Source organism: Sciurus carolinensis, chromosome 2 (assembly GCF_902686445.1).
Source record: "Sciurus carolinensis chromosome 2, mSciCar1.2, whole genome shotgun sequence".
NCBI lineage: Eukaryota > Metazoa > Chordata > Mammalia > Rodentia > Sciuridae > Sciurus > Sciurus carolinensis.
Window position 1 is genome coordinate 39,229,968 of NC_062214.1, and position 23,183 is coordinate 39,253,150.

Below are 23,183 nucleotides of genomic sequence, written 5' to 3' on the forward strand. Positions count from 1 at the left end.
TGTATTCCACTAAGTTAGTGCATTTTACTTTACCATTGATGAGAAGATTTTGCTTTATATTTATCTGGAGGGCAATTTCCTTTAATGTTTTAATTTGCTTTATTCTTAGAGAGTCATGAGATTATTCTTTGTCTGTTTGTCTATTTCTCTCTCTCTCTTTCTCTCTGGCTGTACTGGGTATTGAACCTACAGCCTTGCATTCTTTGTGCTTTCTTAAATACCTCTGAATGTTGCAGAAGGCCAGCTAGCTGTCTTTCACAAGCATATATATACAATCATGGTCTCTTCATTAGCTTCATTTAATTTATTTATATGCTTATTTGATAGATGTTTCACATTATGCGTTCCCCTCCAAGAATGGAGGATATCAAAGTAGATGGTAAACCCTTGATGAGAGATGTACTGACCCCTATTGTTCTACGGTTGCACTTTTGCAGTCCTCCTAGGACAGATCCATTAAATCCAGGAGTTTTAGAATTCTAATGTCTATTGAAAAGCCAATTTCTTAGAACTGTTAAGTAGTACAATTTAAACTGAGATGCAGCTACCGAATTTTTGGAGAAAGGGAGGTGGGACTAACAGTTAATCTCTTAAGAAAGAGTGGATTCTTTTCTGTTACTGCAAAACAAACACATGGACTAAATTATTTTATAAAATAATTCTTTCTAGAAGCCATTTTCAGATGGGAGTTGACTCTATTTTTAAAGGAAATTTTTGCCTGACCAAATTCCTATGGGTTTATATTCATATTTAATCAGTTTTTTTTTTTTTCTCCATTCAGGCAGGACTTCAACATCAAACAAGAATAAATGGGCCATTTGGGTTAAAGGTATTTAAAAGAAAATGTACTGGCTTGGGAGTTAGGACCTCTGAAGGTTCCATTCCCCAGGCTGCCATTTGTTATATGACTTCATATTACCCACTCTGGCCTTTGGTTTCTTTACATAGTAAATAAAAACAGCAAGAATTTATTGAATGCCAATTAGGTATTATTGCTCCCCCCCCCCCCCCCCCCCCCCCCCCCGCTTTAAGCTGAGGATTAAAATGTAGAAGGATTGATGTTGTGAAAAATGTAATCCATTCTAGTGATACTGACTTTGGAAGAAAATTGTTCTTAAGAGAGAGCCTTTGCCATCCTACCCTCTCCAAAATTATATATTCTTGCTGGTTCCATTTTTCTTATCACTTCTTGCTTTTATCAGCCACCTGAAATTCTGCCAGATGGAGGTTAACTTATAATGATATATGCCTGTTTTGAAACAGTATTATCACCTGTAGAAAAGTTAAGAGTACAAAGAGTTACTTCAGATTGCTTTTCTACTGTGTTTCCTAAAAGAGATTAACTACCATAGGGATGAATGTCCTGGTTGAAGGGGAAGGGAGGCTGACAGGTTTTATCGTGACACACTTTAGATTGTGATAGGAAGGAAGGGATTGGATTCTCATAGGAGGAAGAATTGAACTGAGTGTGGAGAAACCAGTGTAAAGTTTAAGCACATGGACTTCAGAATCTTGTATACCTAAGTTCTCTCTTGGTTTTGCCACATGACTGTAGACAAATTATTTAATGTCTTTGAGTTTATTAGCTCAGTGCCTAACTCATAGTAAGTACCTAATAAAATGGTAGCTACCATTTTTAAGATTAGGGCATCTGAGCATCTGGGAAAAAAGGGCTTTAAGAAGTGGGAGAAAAAAGTGCACAAAGGAGGTAGGGGAAGGCCAATAACAGATTTCTCATATTTTTTCAAATTTCCCTTTATTCTTGTGTTTATAATTCTTTAGCCAAGAAATGAAAGTGAGATAAGAGGAAAAGGAGATTTTCTTATTGATTTCTTTTTCTATTGTCCTCATGCATCTCATGAACTCATGTTCCCAGAACCTAAAATTTAGTTGAGTCCTACTGGACATTAGGTTGAAAAAGTATTTATTGTTATTTTTCATTTTCTTGTGTTTCATAGGCTAGCCTTCAAATCTAACATTGTATATAAGAAAATGAATTTCAGATTGGAAACTGGCTTAGAAATGAACTCCAAAATTATCCCAGTTTTAATACCTTAAGAATGTTGAAACTTATATCAAAGGGCTTTTTTTTTTTTTTTCTTTTTCTCTGTTTAAGAAGATTTCCTGGTGGAGAACTTGGCATATTGGATTTGAAATTAGGTTTTCCAAGCTTGGTCACTAACTTGTATATCTAGGCAAAAAATGAACAACAACCCTCCCTCTGCCCCGCTACCCCCAAAATCTCTTTTAGTTACTAACTCTCAGGTGAAAATCACTGTGATATAATTATTTCATAGAACAATTTAATCTGGGTCTTCCAACTTGTCTAAACTTAAGAAACCTAATTCATTCATTCATTCATCATACACATATTCATGACTACCACTGTAAAAGAAACTGGTAGGATTAGGTGATCCCTAAACCAACTTCAAATGTGATGATTTGAGATTTAACCTGAAAACCCTTTAAAGTTCATTCAGTCTTAAAACAGTTTTTATTATTTTCATTTCCTTCACCATTATTTATAAGAATAAAATCTTCAAAGATGTTAAAAAAAAAAAAAAAGGGTTCTTGTTTTTGGATTTTTAAATGTCTTAGACTATTGTTATCTTTTGGAAGCAAGTGATCAAAAGTCCAAGCCTTACTGCCAAATCAACAATTGGGTATTGGTGGGCTCATGTACCTGGGAAGTTCAAATGTATGGTATGGCTTCAGGTAAAACTTAATAGAGTGGCTTAAAATATATCAACAAGAGTACAGTTTTTCTGATTCTCTGTTCTGCCTTTTTCATTGTTGGCAGATTCCTCAAACTATATACAATGGAGACGTGGTCGTTCCTGCCTTTCCTCTTAGGCAATAGAAGTTACACATATCACATTCCCATCACCAGTGTTAGAAGGACGAGAGGTCTCCTCTAGAAGCTCTTGTATGAAGCCCTGGGGTTCACACTTTGTTTAAACTTTGTCACATGCTCATTCCTAAACCTATTTTATGGGGATGGAGAGATATACTGGTGAACTTAAGCCACTATAGAAGCTATAGATAAGGTCTTACTCAATCAGGTAGCTGAGAATGGAGAAGGCATGACCCAAATGAAAATAGGGTATTGTTAATTTGAGAAGGAAGGAATGGATGTTGGAGATTAGTTCATTTTCAGAGGATTTGGCATGCTGAAACTCGGGCATGTTTTATACATTTTAAAGTTGAAGCTACTCTTTTTCTCTTCTTTCTTTCATTTATTTTAAAGTTAGATTTCTTTTAAAATTGCCAAAACATCTTTTAAAGATTTTCTATTTGTAGACCTTCTCATGTCTAGCCCAGTTTTTTTTTTTTTCTTTATTCTTTTTTTTTTTTTTTCTTCTGTCAACAGGTAGTGATGCATGTCAGGACACATCAGTACTACATCTTAGCATAAGCCTATGCAATGTTAATAAAATATAGAGAGTGCACATTCAGCTATCTGGAATTCTGTGAAGTCAGGCCAGATGCTTAATGCACCAGTTAGAAACTGTACCACTTCTTTCTGAACAATTCCAAAGGGTATTGGAGAAATAATTAGATTTTAGCAGGTCACAGATGCCTTAGAATTCTAAAAGGTTTTAAAAATGTTATATTAAACTGTTCTTCTGTTCTGGTATTTGCCTTTTATTAGTCAACACTTAAAATGTACCTAAAATAATCACATATCCCTTTTAACTTTATTTCCAAAACATACTGCACTGAAGTGAGATCTGTCATTACAGGACTTGAAACAGAAATCAAAGCAAAACCAGAGTGGTTGTTTCCCTGTGTGCCTGCCCATACTCTGTTACGCCCTTCTTTTCTCCTGTGCCCAAGTGAGACTATTGCACATCAGGGATTGGGAGAAAGGTGATTTAAAAATAATAATAAAATAAAACCTGAAAAACAACAACAACAACAACAACAACAACAAAAAATACCTCTTGGTCTCCCAGAAGAGAAAGGAGCAAGTGTAATTCAGAAGAGGTTAGCACACAGCTCCATGTAATAGGGTAATGCAGCTGACCAGTGAAAAACTGGAAACCTGATGACCCCTCCTTTCTTCCCTCATTGGACATCCATTATATGGCCATGAATATGGATCAGTATACAAATTCAGTTGATCTAGGCTCTGTTCTTGACTGGTTTTCATTCTCTGATATCCTGTCATTATTTCTCTTTTGTTTTAAAATGCTAAAATACAACAAAATAACACACAAAACAAAACCACACACACAAAAGTCTTTGAAATGGTAAAATGGATCTTCAAAAAGCAGAGACTTGGGCAAGAAGAATGAGTCAATTATCCCTGTGTTACTTCCTATTCGACCCTAGGAAAAGACCTTCAACTCTCTGGGTCTCTCATAATGGAGACAGGGATATGGAACTTACCTCATTTTGCTGTTAGGGACTTCAAATAAAGTGGTAATAGTTCACTACTAAAGTTGAGAAAGCACATACCAAGACAGAGTTAAAACCTGTGGATAGTTGATTTTCATCTTCATAGTGATAAGTGTGGCCAGGTTCAGTTCAAAAGAAACAATCCACTAATGGTTAAATTGAACTGTGTGCTTTAACAATTTATCTTTGGGAATGAAACAATTTGAGAAATGCTTCTGCTTATTGTTGTGGATGTTCAGTCACTAAGGCTGGTTCTGAGACTTAATTACAAATCAAAGGAAAAAACCCTTATTTTTGGCAATGATTAGTATAAAACTTAGCTTTGATGGAATGGTTAACAGTTAATAAGAGCATATCAATATATGTCTGATTGTTGAGATGTGTATTTCCTAGATATCATACAAGTGAATTTCTCTGAGGCCATGTGATCCTTTCTATATAGCCAGCTACTGTAGCTAATCAGGACAAAAAAGGTCATCAAAAACCATCTTATTTGCTACTATTTCTGGAGTAAGGATGCTAATTTTTAGGAATACCAATAGACTTTCTGAGATTACCTCGTTTTAGAGATTGAGATTTTCCTGCAGTCAAGATTACTTGGGTTACATAAATGTGTTTAATGTTGAAAGAAATGTGCTTAAAGTAGAATCAGAGACTGTTTTCTATTGTATTTATTTACAAATGACTATGAAAACTGCCTCTCATTGGTACTATTTAGGGGAAGCAGATTTACTACAGCAGTGTGTTTTTCCAACCCTCAGAAACTGATACGAATCGATTATTTGCAAGTTTTTAAAGGGATGAGATATTCAGTTGATTGGATTTGAACTGTTAGTGTTTTATGATGACATCTATCCAAGTAAAAATAAGTTTAAAATTACATCATATTTACCATTGGGAAATTTTCTATAAAATATAAATGTGCCGAAGTTTTCTGAGCATAATTTATGCCAAATATTGATTAGACTGCTTAGTTTATTTTCTACTTTATTAACCTTGAATTTGCCAATTTAAAAACATGTCATAATTTTTCACTAGTTATTATTCTTTTTGTTTGATATTTAAAATGTTTTAGCACTACAAATTCACAAATACTTTATTAGGTTTTATATCTGAGTTTAAAAATCAGATCTAGTTTTGACAAGTTTTATTAAAAGTATACATATTGTCAGTATTTATTTATACTTTAATGAGCTTTTATTCTTTTTTTTAAATTTATTTTTATTGTCAACGAATGGGATACATGTTGTTTCTGTTTGTACATGGAGTAACAGCATACTGTTTGTGTAATCATACATTTACATAGGGTAATGATGTTTGATTCATTCTGTTATTTTTTCCTTTCCCCCACCCCTCCCAGAGTTTTTATTCTTAAAAAGTTGTTTAAAGGGGCCAGGGTTGTGACTCAGTGGTAGAGTGCTTGCCTAACATGTGAAGCATTGGTTTGATCCTCAGCACCACATAAAAATAAATAAATAAAATAAAGGTATTGTGTTCATCTACAATCAAAAAAAAATTGAGGTTGTTTAAAAAGAGTAGAATTGAAAATGAGTAGAAAAGTATCAATTTTAAAGTTATTAATTTTCATTTGGGAAAAATCTGAGGGACTCTGATAGTTTTTTGAATTCTTATTTTTACGTAGAAGCAACATACAACTATTAGTTTTTTGAATTCTTATTTTTATGTAGAAGCAACATACAACTATTTGAGTCAATTCTGATGCAGTTCTTCTTTGTTTTATTCAGTGGCCTAGGAAATAGACTCATTCTTCCCAAGTGCCCACTTGTAATTCTGTCTTCCCCAGGGCAAGTCAGAAATAAGCTTATCAGATCATCTTATTGACAAAGAGCAAAGCTTGTTGTTAGCTCACCAAAGAGTAGGAAAGGACAAGTAAAATATAAGTGTCACAGGTTTGATGCCAAAAATCCTAAGGTGACAGTGAAGTAGGCAAATTTTTTTGAGAGTAGGACTTACATATTTTTAAATGTTTGCTTGTTTTGCTTTATTTAGAATTTTAAGTTCAGTAAAATATTAATGACTTTACCCATATTTTTTATACAGTAAGTAAAATTGTTACTGTTATTATCATTGTTGTCATTCTAGATATTATTTGTTCCTTATAAGCAAATCTTTCTATCTTATATTTGGGAGAAGTTAGGGAAAATGATGATGTGTCTTATTTGCTTCCAGTATAGTTTTCTAACAGAAAGTAGAAATAACCTTCTTAAAGAAAATAGCTTTCTGTACTTCATATTTCATAAGAAGAGAAATACAATTTAAAATTTCCTTTTAAGTACATTTTAAATCATATTTCTCTTCTATGATAATAGACAGCATATAATTTTAGGAAGTTAATAGAGTGATTCCCTGGTGAGAATCAGACTTGTATTTTCTTGATATTGGAATTTTAAAGTAATCTAGTTTTATCATAAAACACAATAATCTCAAATATATTTGTGGAAAAAATGTTGGTCAATCAGGATATCGTTTAATAAGCAGGATACATGACTGAGGGAAAATCTCTATAAGGCAAGGACACCATTTGTCTTAGGAGAGTTAAAGCTGACACTTACTAAGAGAGCCAGAATTAAGCCATGGCTATTAAAGGGGGATGTGTGCATGAGGCCACATGTCAAAGCCAAATCACCTACACATACATTAGTAATATGGAGCAGCTTTCGGAGGCTTCTGGTTTGTGTCCAGATTAAAATCTAGTCTAACATTGCGATGTCAGCAGAGACTAAAGAATCTTTCATAATGTGAAAAAGGAACAAATGCATAGGTCTTAAAACTTGGAATGAAAATGATGTGATATGGAAGATTCATAGTAATTTGTGTTAGAAAATACATGAAAGAAAATATTAAGAAGGAAGTTATATTGATTTCAGATGTGTCATCTACCAAATAATGTACCAAAATTCTAATTATATATATATTATATGTAATATATATATAATTATAATTAGCATTATATAATTATAATTATATAATTATGATTATATAATTATAATTAGAATTTTGGTGTATTTATAGTCTATATATAGTACATATATATACTCGACTTGCAAATATATTTCTGTTTGCATTTGGCTTTTCTGAAGCTCATCCCTTCCTTTGACTTGTGCTTTTGAACAATATACCCTTTATTAGTTCTTTACTCATCAGTTAAGAAAAACAAATTGTCCTATTAGTTTCAATGACTGATTTTTGGTGAAGTATAGCTTAATTGTATTTTTCCCTCAATATTTCTAATATGAGATACTTATTAAAATAAATGACAGTTGTTTTAAAAGAGGAAACAATAACTTGGGAGGCTAATTATGCTATTACAAGCCATATATGCATTTTGTGCTACAAGAAATTAATTCACTACTACTATTTATTTCCATTAGATTTGTTGCAGTCAACTCTGGATTCACTTTTTGGTTAACCATAGCCATTAAATGATGATATTGCCTAAAATTTCATATATGTGGTAGAAAAGTAGAAAATGATAACCAGAATAAGAAGGAAATAAAAAGAATCTGAATTCTCACCATCTAGTGTTCAACACTATTTGGTTTAAAGCCTTTCAGATTCTTTTAAAAAATTATCCCTATATAACAAATACTTTCCATACAATTTAGGGAAATAGTGTGCTTGATTTTTAAATTTTTTTCACTGAAGAAAATTGTAAAATTGTGTTCATGTTATCAAGTATACTTGTATGTCATCAGTTAATAAGTGTTTCCAGCTAATTCTCTGTACTCAATCAAGTATATTTATTAACATAACTTGTTAGAGGTAAAATTAATGGTTCATAAGAGCTGACACTCTTTTAATGAATTTATGATAATTATGAGATTGCCCTCCAGTGATGTACCCTCCTAAACCTGCACCCTCAGCAACACTGGGTGGCATTAATCTTTAATCTAACAGGAGATACATTGAATCTTAATATTGATTTAATTTGCGTATCTAGAAGGAACACATTTTCTCTCTTTTTCAGGGGGGGTGGACATATTCTTTTCCTTTATTTCCTCATCTCCTCTTTATTGGGTAAACATTTTTTTGTGTCACCCCTTTTGTGGGGACTTTAAACAAGAAAGTCCTGAAAATAAAAAAACAACAATAAATTAACAAAGGTTAACATTTAATTTTCTTTGTTTTAGATTCTTAATTAAAAATAGGGGGACTGGGGTTGTGGCTCAGTGGTTAAGCGCTTGCCTAGCATATGTGAGGTACTGGGTTCGATTCTCAGAACCACATATAAATAAATAAAATAAAAGTCCATTGACAACTAAAAAATATTTTAAAAACTAGGATATAATAATATAATAAAGTTGAAATATTCTTAATTCCTTTTCTCATTCGCTTGCCTCTTTTCTTCCTGGAGGCATCAACTGTCATGAATTTGGTCACATATATCCTGTCCATATTTTCATATTTATTTAATTAAAATTAGGGTCAGCAATGAATGTTTGAAAAATCAAAATGAGACATTTAAACAACATAGAAGTTGGTTTCTCATTTGTACAAAAGTCCAAATAAGTAATGCAGGCAGGTTATTTCTCTCCCCATAGTGACTCACGCTTCTTCTAGCCTGTTGCTTTATGGTAGGCAGTTTTGATCTCAGTATTCAAAATATTGCTATCCTTATTCCAGAAATAATAAAAAAGGGGATTATAAGTATTAATATTAATATTAGTACTAATCCATCTGTTATAATTAATAACAATCATTTTGATGATTAGTAAATTATTCATTAATTCATTGAAAAACCATATTTAGTTGCCCTATACAAAGAAGACTCTAGGGAACACTCTTTTATTTATCTTCTCCACATGTGTGAGGTTTTCTCTGGTTTATGTACATTGAAGTAGATTTTCTGGCTTTATCTCTAGTGGAAAACTCTTCTTTTTTCTATGCTAGGGTGCTTTCAGCGGCAAGTAATGGACAGTAGAATTTATAGTAGCTTAAATAAAGAATTTATTAGCAATATAAGAAGTCCAGAGGTTTGGCTGCTTTAGACTTGGATAATTTATTGACTCAATGGCATGCTTTCTTCATGGAAAAGCATTTCCTCACCAGGAATCATACAGAGACAAAACAGTAGCCTGGGGCATTGTAGCTCTGTCTTTTTTGAAGGGCAGGGAAACTTTTCAAGAAATTTCCCCCACCTGACTTTTACATATCTTATTGGCTAAAATTAAGTCATACTTCCATTCCTAAATTGTTTGCTTACAAAGTTTGACAAAACCATGATGTTGGGGTACAAAGCTCATTTACCTTGAAGAATATTATCAACAGGAGGAAGAGATAGCTGAACCACCCATGCCTTTAGAAAGGAAGAAAGGGAAGGTGGATGGCAATAGGCAATCAGCAGTGTCTGCCACATCTCTAAAGTGCTTGCCACATTCCCATGAGTAGTATTTGAGTCCTTAATTATCAGGACTTTTGTTTGTTTTTGCTACGCTAATGAGATTGAAATGATAGGCTCTGTTGTTTTCCTTAGTATTTTTCTGCTCCTACTGGGTTGCACACCTTTTCAAATGTTTGTAGGCTCTTTGGATTTTCTTGTCTTTGAAATGCCTTATTTATGTTCTTTGTCTTGTATTATCCTGGGTTATTTGTGTTTTTCTTATTAATTTGTAAAAGATCTTTATATATTCTGCATAATAATTATTGGCCTGTATTTCTGTCCTGGCCTTTTCTTCTATGATTTGTGTTTGTATTTACTTTTGTTTCAATAAAGAATGTTTCCACAATGTAAAGTTTTGTGTTTCTTATCTTTCTTATTCAAAGAAACATTTTTTGATGCCAAAGTTAATTACAGATACCATCTTTAAGTATTCTTTTGCTCATTGAATTTTAGGTGGATATCAACCTTTGTATGCCATATCCCAGCAGTTTTTAAAGCAATGTAAGGACTCTTTCATGGTATATAGGCCCTGTAAGATCAAAAGTATTTTTATAATGATATTAAGATGTTATTTGTCTGTTCACTCTTACTCTTTTAATATGTAAAGGTTTTCAGAGACTGAATGACAAGTGTCATCACCACATGCCGAATGACAAAGCAGGAATGGGAACTAGTTGTCTAGTGTTAAGTCAAACATTACAATCATTTATAAACACATAAAACAATGCCACTCTTCTGACTAAATTTTTTTTTGTTTTGAAAAATATAGTTTTTCTTGCACAAATTATTAATATAAACATATTAGGTTTATCATTGTCTTTAAATGGATGTACAAATATTTAAAAAATTTTTCAGTTTTAACTTCTAACATAGTAAATATAGAGGAATATAACCCACATTAAAAACAAAAAAAATTTTAGAGGCCTCAACAATTTTCAAGACTATAAAGAGGTCTTGAACCCAAAATAATTCAGAATTGCTGCTGTATGGGAATAGTAATATTTAGTTTATAAATTCCATTTCTTTAGCTGTGTGCTCAAATATCAGAACATTTAATTTATTTCATTATTCTTGAGAAAATATGTTCCCATATAATTTATGTATTAATAAAGTGGAATAAAAACAATTAATTCAAATTATATACATTTTATTATCCATCTATCTCAGTCATCTTTTGACCCAATGGTTATTGTAAAATAATGGAAATAACTTAAATTTTGTTGTCAAATAAACCTAGATTTAGAATTCAGTATGAAAACTCTGTGGCTTAAGCTAATAACTCATTCTTTCTCTACCTCAGCTTCCCTGAATGTTGGTTCAGAATATTTAAAAAATTTAATCTTATAGTGTTGTTATTCAGATTAACTGTACATGGGAGCCTAAATGAATGCCAAGAACATAGTAGGTGCTCAATGGAAGTTATCTGCTATTACATTAGTATGTTGTTTTATAATATTTACTATGTTCTTATACAATCAAAAGGAAAAATAAAAGTCACCACTTATACTCTATCAAATTACAAAATGATACTTTAAATGATATCTAACGTAGGAAAAAGTGAGGTGTGACTCTGCAACTGAGATTGTAAAATGATCCCTTTCTGAAAATATATATCAATGACCTCAGCAATACATATTTTTTGACTCAGTAATTTCTGCTTTAGGAAGCTATCCTGAGGAAATTGTAAGAAAGATATTTATTGCAGAATATGAGATAAAAGAAACTGGAAATAACCAGATATCCATCAATAAAAGATAGTATATAGAGGTTTCATTGAGTGACATGGGAATATGCTGATTATATAATTGTGATAAAATAAGGATATAAAACTATGATTTATGATTTCAGTGATATTAAAAACAAAATTATAATAGGAAAAATGTAGGAGACATATCAAAATTTTAACAGTGGGTTTTCTTTGGATACTATTGTGAGTCTTTTTTATTTATACTTAGGTTTTTAAAATTTTTTTTACAATAAATATGTGTTTTTTTTCAGTATTAAAGTTGTGATTTAAAAACATCTTTGGTAAAGACTGGCTATTTTTTCATTCTAAGTCTTAAGATCGCTAGGAATAGAAAGGGCACTTTTATGAAAACACTCTGCTCAGTGTTGGAGGAAGTAATGTATTTGGTTTATATGTCTTTCTCATAGGAAGAGAGAAATGTGGCTGAGCAGGGCCTGGGGTAGCAGATACTGACTGGCTGGACTTCAAGAACTATTGGACCCTGATTTAGTGAAATGTGCTCCTGACTGCCTGATCTGAAGGGCATTGGTTTTGTAGCCAGATCTCTTGACTAATAGCCCAGTTCTAATACTTGCTCACTGAATTAATTTTTGGATGAATTACTTAATCTATGTGTGTCCTTGAGTGTCCCCATATGTAAACTGGAAATAATAATACACTGTGCCATGGGGTTATTGTGAGAATAAACTAAAATATTATATTTAATACTGTTATCACATTATTGCCACATAATAACCTCTGAATGAAATTTTAATTATAGTAGCTCTTACTTTAACAATTTAATCAGCTATCTATTGCTTCATAACAAAACACCCCAAAATTATTGTCCTACTATAACAACACCACAACACTAACCTATTTTTTTTTTTTGTGCATGACTTTCAATAGTTATAGCTCAACTCTTCTCCAAAGGGCATCAACTAGAATGCAGGAGGATCTTCTTTCAAGATTCCTTACACACATGACTAATCAACCTACCAGCCACATGAGTGAGAGATCTCCCAAGGGTTGGCTTCTGCCTGGAGCTCAGCCAGGACTGCGTGCTGGGCGCTTCTGTTTTTTACTAAGTAGGCTTCTTCATGGACTGCTTTGGCTTTCTTAAGGCAAAGATGTCTAGCTTCCAGGAGTGAGAATCTTGAGAGAAACAGGCAGGGGTGCATCATGTTTTCATTATCTGTCTTCAGTGCGTAATTTAAGTGTTATTTCCATCATAGTCACAAATCCATGTAAATATAAGGGGAGCAAACGCAGACATCCACCTCTCCATGGGAGCGACATCAAAGTCAACTTTGCAAAAAGAGTATGAGTGGTGGGAAATATTGTGGCAGCCAAGTCATGATTGAGAAATGTAGTCTGCCATAATAGTTGTCTACTAACCTATAAATAACATAGTATTTTGACATTTTCATCCATTAACAACAATGATCTCAACTTTTGTTTTAGAATCAGCCTCGTACTTTTTGTAAAATGCAGATTATGGTGACACTTCGTTTCTTTATGATACTTTCTGTATTTTCTATTTTTATTTTTCAACATTGAACACTTACTGTTTATTTTAGAACTGGGGCTCAAACCCATGGGTGCTCTACCGTTGAGATACATTCCCAGTCTTTTTTATTTTTATTTTTTATTTTGATACAGAGTCTCCCTCAGTTGCTGAGGGTTTTACTAAATTGCTGAGGCTGGCCTTGAACTTGTGATCCTTCTGCCTAAGCCTCCAGAGTCACTGGAATTACAAGGCATGTGCCACCACATCCAGCAATAACAAGTTTTAAATGAGAATAACAATTTTTATAAGGTATCCAGATATTTACATTCTATGAATATGAGTTTTCTATATGGAATTTCTTAAATCAAATTAAGAATCTTTTAAAATCCTTTCTCAGTTTGATATTACTAATGGCAGTGATCTCTTGAAAAAAGAAAAGAAAGAAAATTCTAGGTTAAATGTAGGGGTTCCTCAGGGCAAACTTCAAATGCCAAATACAGCCTGTAAAACTATGAAATGTGGTTTTACCATCTTTAGAGCTGTGTTTACAGACAACTGATGAGCTGCTGCTGGCTTTTACTGCTAGTGAGCTTGGACAGAGAGAAATTTCTATTCATCTGTGAGGACAGGGACACAGGAAATAAGTGAGTATATTTGATATTGATAAGATTCATGCAAATAATGTGGCAAATAAGGCAGTGGTCTTGAGATTTTGGGAATGGCCAAAGAGGTTGTTTTGGATTCCCACCCACGCCCCCCACCAAAAACAAAACAAAACAAACAAACAAACAAACAAACAAACAAAAAAACTTTGGAGCTGCCCCTGATCTCACACAAAGCCATCTATTTGCATTAAGCATGTGTTATTCTGAGAGATGCCAGGCCTAGTTCTTTGAAACATTCAACTTATCTTTGCAGCTGTAATTTATTTCTTCCCTTTAAATGGAAAAAATTGTTCATGTTCTAAAAAGACCATTTCAGGTTTGAGGTGAAAACAGAATGAAATATGGAAGTAAAGGAGGGGTTTCAAAGAAGAAAAATACTTTATAACAATTTAGTTTGCTTTTAAGTGGCAGCTGTTGTTATGTAGATGTAGGAGGCAATAAAGTACCCAAAAGGAAATAGTGAACTGAATGTCACTTTGGTGACCTGAAGGAGTTAATGCAACTTCTTAAGTAGATTAATTTACTCCTGGGGACAGTATGCAAAGTAGTAGATATTTGGTTTAATGTAATTTTCATTTATTGAGTTGATATTATATTTCTGGCCCTATCCTAAACACTTTTAGTTATATTTACACACTAAATTCTTTCAATATCACTATGAGGTAGTTAATACCATTATTTGCACTTTCCAGACAAGAACAAAGCAGTAAAGAAACTTGCCCAAGGTCACACAGTATTGTAGTCAAGCTTCATACTCAGGTTGATTGTTTTTCACCACTGCTCTTTATTGCTTTGGTGATGAGTTTGAGTTGTAGCATTTAGAAATTTTGCATTAGATGATTTTAAAAATATACAGATCAAGAGAGTATAAGTAGGCATCTTCAGGAGATTCTTTCAGGGTTCACATGCAAAAACCAGGAGCACTTATTATTAAAAAGATAAAAGTTAAATGTTGAAGAGGATATGGAGAAAAGAGAACCCTCTCACTCCATCAGTGGGAATGTAAATTAGTACAGCTATTATAGGAAACAGTATGGAAGTTCCTCAAGAAACTAAACATAGAAACACCATATGATCCATAAATCCCACAAGGAGGTACATATCCAGAGGAAATGAAATCAGACTGTTGAAGAGATGTCTGCACTCCCATGTCCATTGCAGCATTATTCATCATAGCAAAGACAATGGAATATACCTAAGTGTCCATCAATGGACGAATGGAGAAGGAAAATGTGGTATATATGCACAATGGAATTCCAGTCAGCTTTTAAAAATAAAGAAATTCCATCATTTGTGATATGAATAAACCTGGGGGAAATAATGGTAAATGAAACAAACCAGTCACAGAAAGACAAATACTACATGATCTTATTCACATGTGGAATTCTAAAAAAGTTGAATTCAGAGAAACATTAGTGGTTACTAGGATTTAGGGGTAGGGGCGAGGGGCTTGGGAGATGTTGATCAAAAGATAGAAAATTTCAGAAATGAGGAATGAATTAAAGTAATCTATTGTACAAGGCAGTGACTGTAAATAATAATAGTGAATTTTATAATTCTCTAGGAGAGAAATTTTTAAGTGATTTCATCACAAAAATAGGCATATGAGGTAATGCATATGTTAATTAGCTCAATTTAGACATCCCACAACATATACACATTTTAAAACATCATGTTATACATGATTAAGTTATACAATTTGTGTCTGTGAATCAAAGAAATTAAAAAACAAGGGCAAGACAAGTCACAGGGCTCAGGGAGATTAGGCAGAAAATTATGAAGTTTCCATCTTATTGCTCCATTTTCTTTACGTCTGGGAGTGGCATCTAATGGGTTTGGATTTGGGAGGTTGATCTGAGCAGCTATTTGTAATAAGAACTTGGGTGAGTCACTGCATCTCTCCTGGGGGTACTAACAGTTGCCCTCAAGGGGTTGTTGGAAAGAGCAAATGAATTATACTGGTTATCAGATCCTGTTACAAACTGTAAAGTCATCATTTACTGTTTAGTTTTTGCTATAATCAGGCCTCTTTTCTTTTAGGAATGCATTTGAATTATAGGTTTGTTACCACGTCCTGCCAACAACCTACTCTTTCTTTTTAAAAATTTATTTTTATTGTAAACGAATGGGATACATCTTGTTTCTCTGTTTGTACATGAAGTAGAGGCATACCATTTGTGTAATCATACATTTACATAGGGTAATTTGTTTGATTCATTCTGTTATTTTTTCCTTCCCCCCAACTCTTTTCACCCCTCTTTTCCCTCTACATAGTCCCTCCTTCCTCCATTCTTGCCTCCCTCCCACCCCCATTATGTGTCACCATCCACTTATCAGCAAGATCATTCATCCTTGGGTTTTTTGAGATTTGCTTATCTCACTTAGCATGATATTCTCCAATTTCGTCCATTTGCCTGCAAATGCCATAATTTTATTATTCTTTATGGGGTGAGTAATATTCCATTGTATTAAAAAAAAAAAGAGTAGGTTATTGGCAGGACATAGTTACAAACCTGTAATTCTAGCCACTTAGGAGACTAAAGCAGGAGGATCTCAAGTTTGAGGCCAGCTTCAGCAATTTACAGAGATCTTCAGCAACTTGGTGAGACCCTGTCTCAAAATAAAAAGAAAAAGGACTGAGAATGTAATTCAGTGGTAAAGCCCAGCTTGGTTCAATCCCCAGAACAACAACAAAAAATAGAGTGGGTTGTCATAAGAGTGAGCCTGGTCCTTGCACTGTCTCTTGCTTCCTTTCTCATTTTATGACTACTCACTCTCAAGTACACTTCAGTCATGTGACTCTATTTGACATGAGGACATCACCAGAAGCCAGTGCCATGCTTACATTTGGTCCTCTAAAACTAGTAGCCAAAATAAACCTCTTTTCTTTGTAAAGTAAAAAAAAATAAAATAAAAAAGGAATGCATTTGAGGAATACCTTCTTTTAGAAAATCATTTTCTTCAGCTTGCCCCTGACGTGATACCAAGCATGTCAAGCATGTCATGTTTAACATGGTGCCTACCATACAGTCACACTCCATATTTCTAGTTATTATTATTTAATTTCTAGCAAAAGTTCTGGATTTGGGGAAGCAACAAAAGAAAAACATCTGCTGGATAGGACAGAAGCAGCCAAGCTAACATCTGAAAAACAGAGCTTCCCAGTAGTTCATTCCTTGTTGTTAGGGACCATAAATACTAAGGAGAGTTAGGAAGTCTAATCCTTAATTTCAGTTTTACATGAGAATAATCCATTCATGTATATTTACCTGTCTCTGTACCAAGTCTTGGTGGCCCTCTGTGGACTCACATCTGGGTTTCCCAATGGGAAGAAGTATTGGCCTTTTCTAGATTGTCCTATAAAGCTTTTGAAATACTTTTGCTTCTATTTCTTAATCTTAGCCTTACTGCAGCAATTTATAACTATCTAGGTTTATGGTTCCACTGTGACATGAGGAAACAAAGACCCCTTCTCTTGTGCCCTGTGTTTTTCTCCGTGGATGATCTTGTCATGGTTTTACACATCCCTTCTCAGGTCTCAGATCCTGACTTGAGGCATGGGAATGGGCACATAACACATGACCCCTGTGTTTTTTTCAGCATTCAGTTTTAGTGAATTGAATTTTCACTTTTAACTGATTGATATTTAAAAGATAAAAGTTCAAACCTTAAAAAAGGAACAGCTGGTACTTCTCTCATTCTTTCTAACAGCAGATATGCATTTCAGTCTCTATAAAGCAGGCCACTACAGTAGGTGGAAAGGCTGCTTGGGGTAATTTAATTGCCTGGTATGGTTCTCACGTCATTTTTTATTGGAATGGTCAGGGGAATCGGCAGCTGTCTAGAAACCATGAGGGCTTGTAAGCAGGATGTCAAAAAATGAGCCAATAGGTAATCCAGTGAACAAAAAGAACAGAGAAGGAAAATGCTCAGTAGATAGGACTTTTTGCTTTTTACTACTGCATCTTTCTGACATTTAGGCTTCTTCTGTTTTGTCCAGAGCTCACCTTAACCTTTTATTTTCTTTGTGCGTGCCTAGCACAAGTTTATTTTCTAGATCCCGTTTATTGACATCTCTGGTTTATCTGCACATTTCACATCCTTTTCTGGCTGTTTAATAAAGGTCATGTTTATAGCTACAGTGTTGGTGGTTTGCCCAGTAGGCCAGTTGTCAACTTCTGTAATGTCCAATAGAATCCCTGCTCATAGGACAAAATCCTGCAATTCTTACAATTATATCTGGTAACACTGAGATTTCATCAATTCAAGTAATGACTTTTGGTAGGCATAAATATGGAATATGGTAAAAATAATAACTAACTATATGCTGATCACTGTTCCCAGGACTTTCTTAATCTTTACATCAACCATTTGAGGTAGGTGCACAGAAGTCAGGAAGCTGGTCTAAATTCAACTAATGATTGCTGGTATGCTGTGCTACTTCCCCATATGTAATGGGCTGGGCTCTATGTTAGCTAGCTAGCTTTTGTGGTGAGCACAGCACATACATTTCTACCCTTGTGAGTCTTGTTCAAGAGATCCCTCAGAGTACCCTCAACTGTTCATATCTTAATTGAGATAACTTTTAAAAAATTTGTTCCTTTTAGATATACATGACAGTAGAGTGTATTTTGACATATTATACACACATGAAGTATATAACTTTTTCTAACTAGGATCCCATTCTTGCAGTAGTACATGATGTGGAGTTTTACTGGTTGTGTATTCATATATGAACATAGGAAAATTATGTCTGATTCATTCTACTGCCATTCCTATTCCCGTCTCCCCCTTCCCTACGTTCCCCTTTGTCTTATCCAAAGAACTTCTATTCTTCCCTCCCCGCACCTTATTGTATGTTAGCATCTGCATATAAGAGAGAACATTTGACCTTTGTTTTCTTGGGATTGGCTTATTTCATTTAGCATGATCATCTCCACTTCCATCCATTTACCAGCAAAAGTCATAATTTTATTCTTTTTTATGCCTGAGTAATATTCCATTGTGTATATATGCCACTTTTTCTTTTTCCATTCATCTGTTGAAGAGTACCTAGGTTGGCACCATAGCTTAGCTATTGTGAATTGAGCTGCTATAAATATCAAAGTGACCACGTCACTATAGGATAATGATTTTAAGTCCTTTGGGTATATACCAATGAATGGGATAACTGGGTCAAATTGTGGTTCCACTCAAAGTTTTCTGAGGAATCTTCTTACTGCTTTCCAGAGTGCTTGCACCAACTTGCAGCAATGTACCTTTTTCCTCACTTCCTCGCCTACATTTATTGTTACTTGTATTCTTGATAATGGCCATTCTGATTGGAGTGAGATAGAATCTGTGTGGTTTTAATTCGCATTTCTCTAATTGCTAGAGATGTTGAACATTTTTTCATATGTTTGTTAATCATTCATATTTCTTTAGTGAAGTGTCTGTTCAGTTCCTTTGCCCATTTATTAATTTTTTTTTGGTGTTAAATTTTTTGAGTTCTTTGTATATCCTGGAGATTAATGCTCTATCTGACATGCAGGTGGCAAATATTTTCTCCCATTCTGTAGGCTCTCACTTAATGTTCCTTAGCTTAGATTGTTTCCTTAACTGTGAAGAAGCTGTTTAGTTTGATACCATGCCGTTTATTATTTCTTGATTTTACTTTCTGTGCTTTAGGAGTCTTATTGAGGAAGTCATTTCCTAAGCCGACCTGATGGAGAATTGGGTTTACTTTTTCTTCTTGTAGGCACAGGGTCTCTGGTCTAATGTCTAGGTCCTTGATCTGCTTTGAGTTGTTTTTTGCAGGGAGAGAGGTAGGGGTTAATTTTCATTTTGCTACATATGGATTTCCCATTTTCCCAGCACCAATTGGAGAAAAGATAGCCTCAACAAATGAAGAGGCTATCTTTCTCCAGTGTATGTTTATGGTGCCTTTGAGGAGGTAACTTTTAAATGAAGTATGTCTGGAAATTTTACAGTCCTAAGTTAAATTACCTAGGTGCATTTTAAACTCCTAGAAAAATGACATGTACATCTTTGGGAACTTTTGTTCTCTTGTGCTAATTGCTAGATATGTTGAACATTTTTTCATATATTTTTTGATCATTCATATTTTTTCTTTAGTAAATGTCTGTTCAGTTCCTTTGCCCATTTATTGATTTTTTTTTTTTTTGGTGTTAAATTTTTTGAGGTACAAAAGATGTACCTTTGCAAGAGGAAGAGAATTTATAATAGATTGTATCTTCTTAAATTTGTAATAGAGAATTTATAATAGATTGTATCTTCTTAAAGCAATGAATGGATACCTGTGAATGAGAAACAGATTATAATGAATTGACTTTTTTTAATTTTTGAAGAAGTCCAGTTTATCTATTTTTTGTTGTTATTTGCTTTTTTGGTGCCATATCTGAGAATTAGTTGCCAAATCCAAGGTTGTAAACATTCCTGTTTTTCTCCTAAGAGTTTTAGGGTTTTAGATCTCATAGCTAAGTGACTTATCCCTTTGGAGTTAAAATTTAAATATGGAATGAGGTAGGGTTTAACTTCATTCTTTTGCATGCGGATAGCTACTTTTCACAGTTCCATTTGTTGTAGAGATTATTGTTTCCCCCATTGAATGGTCTTGGAGCCTTTGCTAAAACACAAATGGTCAAAATTTTTGGGTTTAATTATATACTATCAATTGCATTTCCATAACCTATATGTCTAGTACCTCATTACTTTAATTACTGTAACTGTGTAAATTAGTTTTGAAATTAGGAAGGGTGAGTCCTTCAATTTTGTTTTTCTTTTTGAAATTGTTTCAACTATTCATGACCCCTGATAATTCCACATGAATTTGAGGACTGGCTTTTCTATTTCTGGGGGGAAAAAAAAGACTTTGGAATTTTGGTAGGATTTTATTGAATTAATAGATTGTTCTAGATAATATTGCCATCTAATAATACTAAGTTCTTCAATTATGAGTACAGGTGTTTAAGTCTTCTGTGGTTTCTTTCAGCAATATTTCATGATTTTCAATGTATAAATCTTTTGCCTTTTCGTCTACATTAATTTCATTTTTAGTTCTAATAAATTTGCGAACGTGTATGTGTGTGTGTGTGTGTGCATGTGTGTGTCTTCTTTGGAATTTTCTCTCTATATAGGATCATATCACCTGCAAATAAAGATTATTTTAGTTTTTCCTTTATAATTCATGTGCCTTTTATTCCTCCTCCACATCTTCCTTCTTCTTTGCCTTATTTCTCTGAATAGAACATTAGAACAATTATTAACAACAGCTGTGATACAGATTTTGCATTTTCATAAAATGCCCTGTATCATTTTGTAGGAGATCCTTTCCATTCTTAGTTTTTTGACTGTTTCTTTCTCAAGAAAGAATTCTGAATTTTGTTAGATGTCTTTTCTTATCAAATAAGGTAATCATTTTTTTTCTTCTTTTCTTTTATCCTATTAACGTGCTGCACTACATTCATTGATTTCCTTATGTGGAATCACCCTTACATTCCTGGGATAAATCCCACTCTATCATGGTATATAATCCTCTTAATATGCTTTGATTTGGTTTGCTAGTTTTTTTTGAGGATTTTTTGCATCTATATGCATAAACAATATTGCTCTGTAGTTTTTATTTTGTGTCCTGTTCTGTTTGACTTTGATTTGGGACATTCACAGTCTCAAAGAATGAGTTAAGAAAACTTCTCTTCTGTTTCTTGAAAGAAGTTGGTAAGCATTGGTGTTAATTCTTCTTTAAGTGGTTAATAAAATTCTCCAGTGAAGTCATCTGGTCCTGAGCTTTTCTTTATTGGGAGATTTTTGATTACCAATTCACTCTTTTTACTTGTGTTGGATTTTCTATTTCTTCTTTAGTCAGTTTTAGGAGTTTGCGTGTTTCTAGGAATTTGTCCATTTTATCTAGATTATCCAATTTGTTGGTACACAGTATTCATGGTATTCACTTATGAACTTTTATTTGTTTAAGCTTGTTAAAATGTCATCACTTTCATTTTTAGTATTTTGTTAGTTTCTTTTTTCCTTAGCCTAAAAATTTATTGATTTTGTTGATTCTTTCAAAGAAACAACTTTTATTTTCATCAACTTTGTTATTTGTTTAACCTCTATTTAATTTTTCTCTTTGGTAATCTTTACTATTTCTTTAATTTTGCTAGCTCTGGGCTTAGTTAGCTATTCTCTTTCTAGTTTCTTAAAGAGTAAAGTTAGATGATTGATTTGAGATCTTTCTTTTCTAATTATATAGTCGTTTATAGCTGTTACTTTTCCTCTGAGTAATGATTTTGCTGTATGACATAAATTTTAGTTGTATTTTTATTTTTATTTTTCTTAAGATAATTTCTAACTTGTGATTTCTTCTTTGACCTATTAGTCAGTTGAGTGTAGTTCCCATAGTAACCACATACATTGTATTGTTTACCTTCTATTTATTTGTGAATTTTCCAGTTTTCTTTGTTATTGATTTCTAGCTTCATTCCATTGTGTTTGAGAAAGATACTTCATAAAATTTTAATTTTTATAAATATATTGAGACTTGTTAGTGACCTAATATGTGGTATATCCTAGAGATGTTTCATGTGCCTTTGATAAGAATGTTATTTTGCTAATAATGGTGAAGTTTCTTTTAGATCTAGTTTCTTATAGTGTTATTCAGGGCTTGTATTTCTTACTGAACTTATGTCTAGATATTCTGTTTACTGGTTGAGAGTGCTATATTGAAGTCTTCAACTAGTGCTGTAGAATTGTTTGTTTCTTTCAATTCTGTCAGTTTGCTTCATATATTTGGGTCTCTGTAGTTAGGTGCATGTATGCTTGTCATTTTTATACCTTCTTATTGTACTGACACTTTTATCTTTGTATAATGTCTTTGTCACTTGCAACAATTTTGGACTTATGTCTATCTTTTTGTGATATTAGTGTAGCTCTCTCAGCCTCACTGTGGATAATGTACACATGGAGTATCTTTTCCCATCCTTTTCCTTTCGACCTATTTGCGTCTTTGGATTTCAAGTGAGTCTCTTGTTGTAGTATATATCATAGTATATATCATACAGTATATATATATATATATATATATATGTATGTATACATTTATATATATATGTGTGTGCGTGTGTGTGTGTGTGTGTATCTTGTCATACTTATATCACTTTTTAAAATCTTTTTTGCCAATCTCTGATTTTTGATTGGAAAGTCACTTTGTTTACATTTAAAGTAATTCCTTCTGCCATTTGTTTTCTGTATGTCTTACCAGTCTTTGTTCCTCATTCCTCCCATTATTGCTTTCTTTTCTAAGTTTTTGTAGTGCACTATTTTGATTTCTGTCTTGTTTCCTCTTGTGTATATTTTAAAGTTTTTTTTAAGTGGTAACTATGGGGATTATAATTAGAGTCCTAAATTTATAAAAACCTCATTTGCAGTGATTCTATCTTAGCTTCAAAATAGCATATAAACATTCTCTACTATACAATCCTCCAT

General features: G+C 33.3%; 1 protein-coding gene across 3 annotated transcripts in view; it reads left to right on the forward strand.

Annotated features, from left to right (window-relative positions):
• The window catches only part of Macrod2 (mono-ADP ribosylhydrolase 2), a 2,075,735-nt gene that overhangs the window by 365,048 nt on the left and 1,687,504 nt on the right, over window positions 1–23,183 (forward strand). The gene's annotated exons all lie outside the window — the stretch shown is intronic.